This window comes from Cryptomeria japonica, chromosome 8, assembly GCF_030272615.1.
Source record: "Cryptomeria japonica chromosome 8, Sugi_1.0, whole genome shotgun sequence".
Lineage (NCBI taxonomy): Eukaryota > Viridiplantae > Streptophyta > Pinopsida > Cupressales > Cupressaceae > Cryptomeria > Cryptomeria japonica.
In genome coordinates this window covers 649,429,688-649,445,179 of record NC_081412.1, presented here as the reverse complement: position 1 = coordinate 649,445,179, position 15,492 = coordinate 649,429,688, and positions in this window count along the sequence as shown.

The window sequence follows — 15,492 nt, the reverse complement described above, 5'->3', positions numbered from 1 at the left end:
ATTTAAAAAAAGTTGTTTATTAGGAATACTCAAAATTAACGAAACAATTTTAATTGTTTGGAGTGCATGAATTCTTTTGTCCGGCGGCAAGAGCTACGAGACGCGTGGAAACTTTCGGAATTCGCTTGGCTAATCATCCGTTTCGATTTTGCGTATCAACAAAAGGAAGAGATTCTGTATGGTATCTTCCATTCGGCACTCCGGCTGCCGCCGGTTTTATTATCATTACTCACAGACAGCAGGTTATATATGCTCATGCACACCCACTCAATCCCATCCATCTTCAGCCTGTGAAAAACTTTGTACTCATTTAAGAAAGGATTCGAGGCAGAATTCAATGGCAACTAAAAGTCTCGTTTCTCTAATAACTCTGGCCTCGCTATCATTAATGATTATGGTATGTGACCCCGTCGATGCTGCCAACGTTTTTACAGTAGGTGATGACAAGGGATGGACCATTGGCTTTGACTACCAGGCTTGGGTACAAGGCAAACAATTCCATGTCGGAGACAGACTGGGTAATTTCATTCCCATCCAATTTCTTTTTTATATATACTTATGCATTGCTATGATATTTTTTAGTATGAATTTGAACGTCTGTATTGACTTTGATTGTTCATAAAAATTAATACCCGTTTTATCTGAGTGTGTATTTGGTGGGTATTACAGTGTTCAACTACCCGAAGGGAGTCCACAACGTGCTAGCAGTAAATGGGTCATCATTTGCAAACTGTGTTAATGAAACCATCTCTGGAAAGTTTGAGAGCGGGCACGATGATCTACAAATTAAGAAAAGCGGGAATATATGGGTTATCTCTGGTGTGGGGCAGGATTGCGAAAACGGTATGAAGTTCAAAATGACAGTTATCGAGGATGAGAGTCCAACTGCTTCACCTGCACCTGCACCAGCACCAGAGTCATCAGACTGGACTGGAGATGCAGAACAACATTGGCCTACTCCTGCTCCATCTTCTGGCTGTCGCTCAAAGCCTTAGTAGGATGCTTCTGTTAGCAATTCCAACAATAAGTTTGGACGTTCTTCAAGTGCGTTTTGTGTATTATGTGTGTGTAGTTAAATGCTTTGTCGTGCAAGAAATTGTTTGCGACAATAAGATATGTAGCGGTTGACAAGAACTCCAGCAATGATCGGCGTTGTTAATTTCAATTAATTTTTCAGTTTAAATAATTTGTTAATCTAAACAAACATTTAATTTTAAATCTTTCTGCCAGCCACTCTGAAAGTCCTAGATGATCTAGATATGACACGTCTCCTTGGATTTCTTTGTCTTTGATTATGTCCCATGGTGTAGTACGTTCCAATGTGCTCAGTTTATCATGATTTAGTTAAGCTATTAAAAATTTAAAATGCATGTTCCAGAAGCTAAGTTTCATAAAATTCAACTATTATCTAATGATGCACATGTCATAAACTTTGAGTGAAATGATTATATTCTTGTATATTTATAACAGACTTGTAGATCTATTTTAGCAACCAAAATTATCACTTCACTTTAAGTATCAATCAATTTGAAGAATTTCCATCAAAATGTTTTATTATTGCATATATCATTGTCACATGTGTGATATAAATTTTAACTTTTCATTAACATAATGTTAATAGTCATGTGATCATGAAGAAATTTCAATGGAGGATTGTAGACTTATCGTCATGCATATGCTCACTACTATAAAGTTTGTAACACCTTCAAGTTCAACGTTGATTGTTCTCATATTGTATAGGTAACTAATGGGTTCCTTGATATAGTTGGTCAATACTAGACCATATATATTTTGCAATGAATACCTTGAGTTAGTCCCTAGTGGATCCTAGATTGGAGTAGTGGGTAGCAACAAAATTTCTTCTCAAATATTTAAACAACATGGTGGAGTGCCATCTAAACTCTCTTGGAGATGGTGGAGTGAAGTTATAAGGGTATATAGACATTGACTAGGTAGGTAGTGCAATAAATAGGAATATCTGTGCATACTATGGCTTTAGCTTTAGTTCATGAATGGTATCTTCATTAATAAAGTTCAATGGCATTAAGCACAATAAAGGTAAAGTACATACTAACTAGTACCATTATTTATGAGGCTAGTTGGATGTACATATTAATTATGGGGTTGCTTTTATCAAAATTTTGATCCCATAATCATTTACTATGATAATCAAACTTGTGTGAAACTATCAAAGAATCTAGTGTTTCATGATACATCAAATCACATAGCTATTAGATATCAATTTATTAGATATAATATTCTAAACATAGTACTCAAACCCTAGTACATCTCAATTGATCACTTAGTAGTTATTATTCTAACCAAGCCCTTAACCAAATGGAAGATTGTAGTCCTCGTAGACAAACATGAATTTGTGTACAATTATTTTCTTTTTAATAAGGAATATTGAATTTCTTAGCTTAAATACAGTTTTTTTTTATAGGTTTAGTATTAACATGTTGAAAGAAGATTAAGTTTTTGAATTAGTATATTTTTTATTTTAGTTAATTTATTATTGGGAAAGTCTTTTATTTAGCCAAAAAAGTCTAATCAAGTGTAGATATGTATTAGGGATTTAAAATTGTTGTCCTTCTCATCACTATAAATTATAGGGATGTTATTGTAAGCAAAGCTAACTTTTGAAGGTTACATTTTTAGTCAAAATAGTGTAAACATAGAACATGATAGAATATTGTAATAAATTCATTTAGATTGTCTTTCTAAGAAATGAAAGACAATTTTTTTTAAGTAAAATTGGATGTAAGTTAAGAATATTATCTGTAGAACTCTAAACATGTAAAATAACTATGGACCTGGCCAATGGAATTAAGGAGCTAAAGGAAGGTCATGATCAACATATTTAATCCCTAGAGGATTCCCTTGTCAAAATTCAAGATAATTTAAGGGTTGTTGTTGTCAACCAGGCTGCCATGGAGATTAATTCCGAAGGTCTTAAGTAGTTGAACACCCAAGCTCAAGTCATTCAAAATATTTTTGAAGTTGTTGCATTTCTCCTAATACCAACGTAAATTCTGTCAAAGAGGTTGTTGCTAATGATTTCACTTTTGTCTCTTCTCCTGGGCCTTATACTAGGCTTCACAATAGGGATATGGGATCAACTCCAATTGACAGTATTTGTCCATAAGTTGTGTAGTATTAATTAGGAGTTGATGCAAAAAATGAAAAATTAATGAAGTCTCTATAAGGTCTTTTGGGTCTTGTCCCCCTATTTTTACTGCTCTATTTTTCTTTTGTCTAGTGGTTCATTAGCATCTATTTTTTTTGTTTTAATGGTGTTGATATAGAGGGTTTCAAGACCCTTAAAAATTATTTTCCCCTAATAAAAAAAATTTAAAATAATTGTAACATACAATAGAATAGACAGGTAAGTAGGCAGATATAGAGCTAAAAAGATTAGTTGTAGAAAAGCAACAATAGAAAATGGTATTAAAAGACTCGAAATGGCTAAGTAAATAATGACCTTCACCTACAAATGCCTAAAAATACCCCCATCCTTATCCTCATACTTACTTTTATCTCACTTGTGTTCTCATGATTTCTCACATTCAAGTGACTTTAGCTACCTATGAAAAACCCTAGCTACCATGCCCTACCTAAAACTTAAAATCACAATCATGTTCACCCTTTTTCTTGTCTCTACTATAGAAGAAATCCTAATTGATATACAAACTATTTTCCTATAAGGAAAAACTACTAACTCAGATACACATAGAGAGAGAATGAGCGAGAGATGTGGTTGTGGTGGGCATATAGGGGTTAGGGTTTCTTCAGGGCTTGAGGAAGCCAAATTGGAAGATGGTGAAGATGATGGGCATCCCCCTATGTTGACAGTGTGTTGTTTTTCCCCTCTGGATCATTTCATGGTTGTTATGGTTCGCGGTGGTGGTCTTTGTCAACTTGGCGGCACTATGTTCCACCTTGCCTCTTCTTCAAGCTCTTACCTATTGTGGGATGCAGTTGTTGCTGTGCGAGTGGGGCTTGTGTCTTTTTTTCTATTTTGAGGCTGAGGTTTTTTCTTTCCTTGTACTTGGATGCGGTGACTTTTGTTCCCCTTCCCCGCCCCTATAGTCTCTGGCATATGTGAGGGGTTTGTGATCGAAGCTTTGTGTGATGGGCTCGTTGATGTTCCTCTTTTTGTACCTTTTGGTCGGCTCTCTATTGGATTTCGGAGCCCTTTTGGTGTCTCTAGAGTCCCCCTTGATGTTTTGGGGGCTTTGCTGTGCTGTTTTGATTGGCCCCGATGCATTTGAGGATTTTCCCTTTTGTGGTGAGGCTTAACCAGTGTGATGGTTTAGGTTTTTTCCTTGTAGATCTTGATGGAGAGGGGCTGATGGTAGTGTCCTTCACTCTTCTTCCCCCTCATTGCCTTTCTTCTGGAGGTGGATGGCTTTCTTTTTGGGGTTGCTTGTTAGGTTGAGGGTTTTGCTGAGGGAGACCTCTTGGGTGTTGGTCTTGCCATCTCTTTGTTGCTGAGGTGCTTTGTGGCTTTCTGCACCAGTTTTGGGTTCCTCCATTGTTTTGTTCATATAGAGGTGGGATCATCGGTGGAGGCTTTCTTGCTGGTGTTTTGCAGGCCTAGGGCTCTTCAACACTGTAAGGTTTTGGGAGCCTTCTTAAAACCCAACTTGCTTGTGCTTTTGGTTTCTCAACTATATCTTCAGTCTTTTTTGGGCTCGCCTATTGAGGTGTCCCCTTCTTATATTGAGGTGGAGAGGGTTTGTTCCAGTGTTGATCTTCCTTCTAATGAGGTGAAGGTGGGTGCAATGGGATTCTTCAAGAGTGACGTTTTTCTCTTTATGTTTTTTTTGTGTTATATTGTCTAGTTAGTTGCTGGTAGTTTTCAAGGGCCCAACATAGACTGTGGTTGTTTTTGGTTAAGGCTTGGGCTAGCTTTTTGGTACACAAATTTTTTTGGCTTAGGTTAAGGGGATTGGGATTATCCCTGATATTTGGCTGAGGGTGACTGTTAAACACTTGTTCTTTGTGAAGGTTAGGGGAGCCTTTCAAAACCCTATGTTCCTTGTGAAGGTTAGGGGAGCCTTTCAAAACCCTATGTGTCTAGATTGTTATCATATGAATATCTATTGTAATCTAGTGTTTTTGAAAGGTATGGGTTCTTGGCAACACCCATGGTATTTGTTGAAAGTTAAGGGATCCCTTGTTAAACCCTTGGGCATGTGATTGTCGCCATCCTTTTCTGTCATGGTTGTGGTTGGTGTACTATTTTTTCATGATTATTCCTCTCAGCAGCATTGTATTGTGGGTTCTAGACCTTGGTAAAATCCAAGGGTTTTGTGTTTGTGTAGGGGGAAAAGTGAGACTAAGCAAATAAGTCCTAATCCCTATCTCATGTACACACTATGGAATACGAAAGAGCCTAGGGAGGTATCACACTTTGGCTAATTCTTATGAGTAAGAGAGAGCCAAGGATTACCTCTTAGGGTTTCTATTCCTGTATTGTAAATGAGAAGTAGAAATGATACAAAGTGCAGATTTGAATGATCAACCTAGAGAAGTATACACAAGCAACCCTAATCTGAAAAATGCAAAACTGAAACTACCTGATGTCCAGCTAAAAAGTACAGGTTAAGAAGTGAGTTCAGAGGTTCACCTATGCCACCGATCTAAGCTAGAATTTATGGGATAGGGGTGCCATGCCCTTGTCCTGATTTTGCAAACAAGAAGCTGCAACTGACAAAATGGAATCTAAAAGTTCTAAATTGTTGTTCTACCAAAATCCACTTGAAACTGGGAGGACCAAGGCACCACGCCCATGTCCTAGTAACTTCTTCTCAAATCTGACCCTTGGGACTATGTCTGTGTGCTCTGTCGGTCCTCAAATTCGTAGCAACAATCAGATCCCGTACCTACACCTTGTTGGCAATTGACACTATACTAGTTAAGTTTCATTATGTTGTCATTGATGGCAACATGTTTTTGGGTTCAGGCTTCATATGGTATACTGACAGGGACTTCACAGACTCTACACCGGCACCGACAAGATAGAAGATTTCTTTGGTCATTGGCAATGCAAGCCGATATGCTATGATAAAGGATATCGGTATTGAAGGCCAACACATCTTGGATTCAGCTTCAACAACTTGTTTAATGATTTTTCATTTATGTTATAAGGTCGACATGTATTATGTAATTATATATATCCTTGTAAGATGACATAAGGCATAAATTTGTATAGGGTATATATAGGATATGCATAGATAGAAAAATGAATGGCTATATAAGGGTATGGATTTAATGTAATGTGAAATATATCAGAGAGACTATGTATGTGAGGAATTAATTGTAAGGGTTATTTTGGTACTGAGGTTTTAACTGGAACAAACAAAGATTAAATCAAAACTGTATTCTGGCATAGGAGATGCTATACTAAGTATTTCACTATTATCCGGATTGTAGTCTAAATTATTATGTAGTCAGTGAGACTTCTTTTGTGATGAGAAGTGTGCTCTAGGTTGTAAGACTTCCTGCAAGTGTAGGCCCAATATATATTATAATATATCTTCATATGGCTAGTGAATTGATAATGTGGGTCACAAATCCTATCGTGGTTTTTCCTCATTGAGGTTTTCCATGTATAAATCTACATGTTATGGTTCTCATATGTATGTTTGGCTTATTGGTAGCATTACTTCTTTCAATTCTATCTATACCGCTTATACCAGTTGGTGTATGTATGTTTTGTTAAAGCTAAAATCTTTTATTTTGGTATAACATTGATTCACTCCCCCTCTTAGTGTTATTGGTTTCCAACAATTGGTATCAAAGCCTTGTGCCTTGGAGGAAGTTTAACAACTTGAGGAAGATCCTAAAACCAGAATCATTGAATATGACTTTGGAGAAACAACTTGAGATGGCACTTGAAGATTATGATGCTAAAAGATTGAAGAACTTAAAGTTACAAGATGAGTTGAATTCTGCTAAATAATTTATTCTTGTCCTACAATAAAGATTTTCATTTGTTCAAGCTAGGATGAAGAAACTTTTGCAAAATCAAGATGACAAAGATGCACTTAAGGAACAATGTAGAAATTAAGTCAGGAGAACATGGTTATGAAGAATGAAATGCAAACTGTGACTATGAGGTTATCCAAGGATATTAAGGATAGAAAGAGAAAGGAGTAAAATCTTGTTGTATCCCTGAAGAACAAATTTGAAGAATGTGGTAGGTTGCCTCATCAAAATGAGATATTAAGGTCTAATTTGGTAAAATCCTGGAGCAATGATCAATAGCTTGACAGACAAATGCCAGTAATAAGAGATGATTTAACTGCTGCAAGTGAGTACAAAGAAAAATTCAAGATCAGCTCATCACAACTTGATGAATTACTAAAGAGATAGAGGTAGATTGGAGATTCCGGTGGACTTGGATTTGAGGAAGGAAAGAGTTTCGGTACTGCTAATGAAGATCAAAACCATAAGACATTAGTAAGGCAATTCAATGCTTATAAATTCAATGGTAGATGTTTCGTTTGCAATAGATTTGGTCACATGGCTAGGCAATGTAGAAATAGAGCAAATCAAAACCCTAATTCTGCTCTCGGTAAATGTTCTAAATACAATAAAATAGGCCATAAGACAAAAGATTGCAGAATGAATGTAAAATGCTATGCTTGTGGAAAATTTGGACATATGGATAATCAATGCAGGTTAAGTGATTTCACCAGTTTTAGAAAGGCATTTCAAAAGAATAATGTTACATGTTATGCATGCAATGAAGTTGGACATATTGCTAAGTTTTGTAGAAGCAAAAATCTACCAGTTGGAAATGGAGGAATAAATGATAAAGGCAAAGAAAAGGTTAATTAAATTTGGCAAGATCATACTCAGAGATGGGTCAGAAACACTGAAGAGAAATCATCAGATGACAATGTCGTGATTACCTATTCGACAAAAGAGGCTGCTCCTATAGCTACAGTGAGCTCATCCGGTAACTAAGGCAGATGCCTTAGGGGTAGGCAAATTTTATGAAAGATGATGCATATGCCCCTAGAGGAGATTCTAGAAAATGTTGTAGATATTGGAAAGGATTATTTGACATTGTTATATTCAGAGTGAGATCCGGTATCATTCACCGATAGTCATTTATTTCAACAGAAAATTAGGGTTTTCTCGATGGATAAAAGGTTGACTACACTTCATTATTAATCACCCAGCATTTAGAGCATTTTCGGAGCAATTCTGAGTGACTTAGTCGAATTAGAAACTATTCAGAAGAGATCGGATATTATCTTGAATGATCACATCGGCATCTAGAAGGATTTGATAAGAGGTTTTCACTGACAGAGTTCTAAAGGTGTTTTTCTTGAATCATGGAATCGGGATCATCTTCTACTCCTATCTTTCTTGTAAATCCAATTGTAGTAGAAATTAAGGACCACCCAAGGCTAATTTTCAAACCGTATCCACATGTGGCTTCCAAGGAAGATTTGGTTGGAGATTTTTCTTGCATCCCGGAGGGAGTGATATATGTAGAAGATGCTAGGGATTATATTCGTTGTCATATAGAGGACTTAGGTACTCTGGAAATCATGGGGATGTATATGAATGAACTCATGGGAGAATCTAGTAAAATCAAACCGAGATATAAACACATTGAAGATCTAGGGTTCACTACTATTCTAGATATTTTGGAATTCGAGGATGAGATTGTCAGATATGTACTAAGAAAAGTACATGGGGAATTCATATGGCTAGACTGACCCTACAAAATCACTAAGGAAGCCATTCAGGCAATTACTGGTTTACCATCAATAAGGCAACATCCAAATAAAAAAGTATCAAATGACTTAGTAAGGAAGATCACCTGCACTACATCAGACAAGAGATCAATGTAGGTGAACACTATCACCGACACCGACATCAAATTTGGTAGAATGATCATAGGTTAAAAGGTAACTCAGTCTAACCGACTAAATTCAGTTTCCAGTTCATGTATTTTGGCTGCTTATAGAATTATAAGAGAAAATATCGAGTTAGATCTCTGTGATTGGATGGTTGAGGAGTTCTTGATAAATTTAGGGAAGATTAAAGGTGAGAAGAAGGGTACCTTCTGGTATGGAAATCTATTAGTGTGCTTAATGTTATACTTTCTAAATGATACCCCCGGTTCTAGAAGGAAGCAATGGGTTTTTGACATCCCAGTAGGAAGACAACTTAAGCAATCTATTGCTGCATTGGAAAGCCTTAGAGTGACAAGGTATGTGGTTACTTCAAGAATTTTCAAAAATCTATGAGGTCTAAAATAAGGATACCTGAGAAAATTATAGAGAAATACTCTACTGACATTTTCTTCATGGTTAAGAAGGATGTGACTCTCATGGAAGCAGTTAAGCCTATTGGCATTATACACTTAGATAAGAATAGTTGATTTTGTCATTGATGGCAACCAACTGGTAACATGATTCATAGGTTACACTGACAACAGATATCATCTACCGACACTGGCAGGCACTACAAGTCTATTCTCACTAGCATCCAATCTATACCAACAAAAGATCACACCGGCACTCTAGCCGACATGGAAATTATATTGTTTTGTATTGTAATATTATTTGTATAGCCGACATGATGTATTGTAAAGACTCATATATGTATGAGATCTTGTAGGTCATTTTGCATGTATGTAAGCGAAGCAAGAAATGTGTATAGGTAATGAATATGAGAGCGAATATCTGTATATGTATTATGATGTAATAATTTTATGAGCGAATAAGAGAAGAGCAAAGAGAAGAAAGGTTTATGGTAGAGGTATTTGATAGAGCTTAAACTGGTACTGAATCCAGCATTCTAGATGCTATTTTGAGCAGTACATTGTCACTGGATTTAATCATCCAATTTTATAGTCAATGGGACTCCTATTTTGTATTGAGAAGTGAGCTCTACGATGTTGGCCTTCCTGCATGTGTAGGCCCCTATTGTATAAGTAATATTTATTCATATTGGCCAGTGAGTAAATATTATGGGTCACAAATACCACCAAAATTTTTCCCCTACCGGGTTTCCTCGCCAAAAATATCTGTCTTATGGTGTGCATTGATGATTATACTGTTATTTCTCTTTATTGCATTATTACTTGTTTACTGGTATATTAATTTGGGTTATAAAGTTGCAAACAAGTTCAAATCTTTTGAATATTGGTTAGACACTGATTCACCCCCCCCTCTCAGTGTCTTTGGGACTGATCAAGTATCTAACAATTGGTATCAGAGCATACTCCTCTATTTGTAGAAGCCTAACAGTTTAAGGAAGATTCTAAAACCAGTATCGATGGAAAGTTTGAGACAACAATTGGAAGGAGATCTTGAAGATTAATTCAGAACTGCTAGGGAATTCATCAAAGCACTTCAAGATAACTTGGTTATAGCAAAAAATAAGAGAAAAGAATTACATGTGCAATTGCAAAATCAAGATGATGAAGAAAAAGGAACTTTTAGAGATATTACAGAAATATTGAGACAAGAGAACAGTAACATGAAGAATGAGATGGAAGATTTAACCATGAGACTATGCAAGGATATTGAAGATAGAAAGAGGTTTGAGGAAGATTTGGCTAGAAGACTTAACGAAAGATTAGATGAATCTCAAAGGCTTAGTTATGAAAATGATAGGCTTAAAATAGATTTGATTCACATGCAACATGAAAAAGAGGAAGTTTTGAGACAAGTTAGCACTTTGGAAGGTGAATTGGTGGCTGCAAATGAATACAAAGACAAATTCAAGAAGAGTTCAAATAATCTTGATGATATGTTGAAAAGTCAGAAACCTAATGGAGAAACTGCTGGACTTGGATTTGAATATGGAAAAAGTTCTGGGACTACAAACAATCATGATCACAAAAAATCGATAAGGTAACCTAATTCTTATAAATTTAATGGGAAATGTTTTAATTGAAACAAATTTTGTCATAGAGCAAATCAGTGCAGATTTAGGAATAATTAGAATACAAACTTACCCACCGATCAATGTTCCAAATGCAATAAAAATGGTCACAACTCAGACAATTGCGGAATGAATGTGAAATGCTATGTTTGTGGTAGATTTTGACATTTATCTAATCAATGCAGAACTCAAACCGGTCAAGGTTATGGAAAGGCTATTCGGAGAAACAATGTAACTTGTTATGCATGTAACAAGGTTCGGCATATTGCAAAAAATTGTAGAAGTAAGGCTATACTGGAGAACAATAAAGGATCAAATGATAAAGGCAAAGAGAAGGTGACTGAAATCAACCAATAATTTTCTAAACAATGGATTAGGAAGAGAGATCAGAGAAGTGATGAATCTGTCACTGCACCGGCAGAACAGGGTAATCCTGTACCGACAAAAGATTCTTCATCCAACTAAGGAAGTCGTGCATTTACCCTCAGTTGATGGTAAGAAGTTATATTTCTTCTTTACCAACAGATATGTGGAGTCTTTCACTTCACCGATGAAGCATTTATTGTAGTTGAAAGTTAATTTTTGGTTATAAAGGCATTGTAACTTCTCATTTCAATCCACGAAGCACCCAAGCATTTTGAAGAGAGATAAATTGAGTAAAGGCATTCTAAAGGAAAAGCAGCAAAGGTCTTTTTCAAGCATTCAAGGATTTCTTAGTTAAAAGGTATTTATCTTTTGCAATGGCATATTCATCTTCTGTTCCTGAATTCATAGCAAACCCTACCATTTTGGAGAACATAAAATGACATAGACCCATTTTCAAGATCATTCCTAGGATAACAAAACATGATGACTCTATTGGTGCATTTTCTAGGATCTCGAAGGGAGTTGCATTTGTTGAAAACCCAAGTGCATACATACATTGTCACATAGAAACTTTAGGATCTGAAGATTTGATGAAAATGTACATGAATGTAATCACTGACAAGGATGGGATAGTGGAACTAGAACACAAGATAGTTGAGGATTTAGGTTTCATAGATATCCTCCATATGTCAGAATTCTCAGATGAAGCCATCTGCTATGTCCTTAGCAGGGTTCATGGTGAATTTATATGGTTGGACTCAGTATTTAGGATTACCAAGGAAGCTATAAGGGTTGTTACTAGTTTACCCTCCACCAGTTGTAGACCTAACAACAAGAAGAAAATCCCTAACAAAGAAGTGGTGAGCTTAACCGGAGCTACATATGACAACCAGTCACTTAGGGTCAATGACTGAAAGGATAAAACAGTTAAATTTGCTAGCATGGTCATTGGATATAAAGTTGGTCATACAAATAGGTTGAATTTTGTGTCAAGTTCATGCACTCATAGTGCACATGAGATGACTATAAACAATGCAAAGATTGACATCTGTGAATGGCTAAAGGATGAACTACTAGATAATTTGAATAAAATAAAAGGTGATAAGAAAGGAACCTTCAAATTTGGAAGTTTGTTAGTGTGTTTAATGCTTTACTTTTCAAAAGAGATCCCTGGTATGGGACATAAAGATTTTTCCTATGATATTTCTATTGGAAAATAGGTAAAGGAGGCAATTACCGGTATGAGATTTGATGGTGATGAGTTGGTAAAAGAGTACTTAAAGAATTTCCAAACTAAGATGAAACAAAGGGAAAGGATTTCCCAAAGTATTGTAGATAAGTATGATAAACATATATGCTTTGTAGTGAAAAGAGATGAAATCTAGATGGAGGCAGTTAAACTCAGAACTATCTAGATTACTGAAATGGGATATGGCTTGGATTCTCACATCTTAGACTCTTATGTTAAAATACTCTTAGATGCTCCACCAGAACCAACAGAGGAAATATTTGGTAATGCTGAAACCATTGAAAGTGATGTAGCTATGATGAAGCAAAGGAAGAAAAGAGAGAAACTAATGAAAGATGCTTCTAAGATGGTAAAGGATGTTAAAGAAGGATTAATGAATCTTGGCAGTATTGCTGCTAGTATGATGGAAAGTCAATCAAAACAGCAACCAGTAGCGCACATTTCACTTGTAGCTACTACATCTGATTCTGATAGTGACAGGGTAGCTAAATTCAAGAGAGTGGATAGGAAGAAAATAAAACACTCACTGACACCTACTTCATCTCCCAAGAAGACAAGAACACAAAGAAAGAAACAACAGGCTGTAAGAGAGCCTATTGGTCTGAATAAGAAAGTAAATCCAAAGAAGAAACAAGAACCTAAGGCACCAAATACTATTACACCAGAAGAATTGAGCAGTGAAATCACACAAGAAGGTAACCTTAGTAATGTGAATAAACTTTATCATTGTTTCAAGGATTCGGATAAGGACACTATAGAAGAAAGTATTATTTTGTACCTAGACATATACAAGAAAGTTGTTATCGAGGTTATAGATGATCTACCTAATGATTTATACTTAAGGTTAGAGGCTAAAATAATGTTTGTTATGGAGCTTGACAAGAAATTAGAGGTAGAGGCTCTACTTGTTGTGCATACTGTTAGCTCCAAGCAGGAAATTGATGACTTAATATCAGAGGCAAATAGAACAGTTTTTGTTAGTAGTCACCAACAGGTTAGCCTTATGGCAGGCAAAGTAAAGGAAATTGTAGATGAAACGACAGATACGTGGGATATATTTTTTGTGCAAAGACAGAAGAAAGAAGAAAAGGATAGACAGAAAATGGATGTCATTTTTAAGGGTATATCAAAAAGACAAAGGTAAAAGGAAAATTGGTAGTGTACTTGATATCACGATCAAGGATAACCTTCCTCCACTGACATAGCACACCTCACCAATAACTACAGAGGCATCAGCACAACCTGAGAGTTAACTAGAAGAGAAGGTAGAGGAAATGACACAAGATGACACTAATCTGGAGTCAAACATTCTTTTTACTATGAATGTGGACACTCAGGACTTTAACATTGTCATGGATAAGGAAACTATAGAGGTAAAGAAAACTGAAGCTACAAATATTAAGATCTTTGAGTCACTGGTCAATGTTGTTGACTCTAAGCAGAACACTAGAATACCGACAGAAGTAGAAGTAGAAGCACAAACATAAATTGGAAAGGGACAACAATAGAGTGTAGTTGAATCGACAGTCAGCAAGGTAGACAAAAGGATGAAAATAAGGTTGAAAAATAGAGTGAGCATAAGGAAGAAACAATGAATAAAGAAGAGGTCAATGATAGAAACAAGATAGCAGAAGTGGTTAATGTGCAGACATCCGAAGAAGAGAAGAAACCAACGACAAAACATCACACTTCACCTAGCACTTCCACCATGGATTACAGACCTACTAATGTAATAGATGTACTTCTAGATTCCATAAAGAAGATCACTGAATGCAACGCCTTAGCATTTAAGGGCATTGATGATACTTTACCTATTTTAACAATGATTGAAAATAGATCATATTTCTAGATCTTTAGGTAAATTGGACACATTGTTGAAATTCATTGCTTCAAATATTCTAACTGTAGATAAAATAATTGAAGAGACTGTTAAGGAAAGGGTGAATAAGGAGAAAAGTTAATTCTTTGATATGACTATCAAGCACTGTATTGAGCATATTGATTCCTTATTACCAGTACTTAATTCCACTATTTTGGAATATAAAGAATTGTGTAAGGAAGCATGCAAGCCTCACCACCTAACATAAGACATTGATGAGGAGATAAGGAAAACACAAAAAAGAGATTGATGATATAGCAGACAACATGATAGGTTTCTCAAAACTTACCTCAGTTTTGGATCAAGAAATGGCAGTTTTAGAAGAAAAGATTGAAAAATTAGAAAAAGAAAAAGCAAGGATAAGAATGAAGGCATGGGAGATGAAAAATAAACTTGGTCCTTGATTGGACAACCTTTTAAATCAGTGGATTGAGCTATCTAGGGAAACAATTCAATGAGAAAGATCACTAGAGCAACAGATGCATTATCTGACTGAGATGATCCAACAAACTGAAGCCATTATTTTTGACAACACTAAATTTATGCAGTGTCTTAATCTGATTTTGGCAGATACCTTTTAGATTGTACAGAACTAGTTACAGGCTATGAGGTATAATTTTCAATTCTTTGATTCTTTTTGACATCCTTTGTCATTAATGCCAAAGGGGGAGTACTAGTGTGGTAGAAAAATATATAGAAGAGATCATTTTATCAGGGGGAGCACTCTTATTCTTGGATCAATTTTTGAACTTCATTTTTGGATATCAGCGTTTGGATTTTTCTCATGAGTGTTTCCATCAATGCCAAAGGGGGAGATTGTTGGCATTATACACTTAGATGATAATAGTTGATGTTGTCACTGATGGCAATCAACTGGTAACATAGTTCACAGGTTACACCGGCAACATATATCATCTATCGACACCGACAGGCATTGCAAGACTATTCTCACCAGTATCCAATCTACATCGACAAAAGATCACACTGACACTCTAGCCAACATGGAAATTATATTATTTTGTATTGTAATATTATTTGTATAACTGACATGATGTATTGTAGATACTCATATATGTAT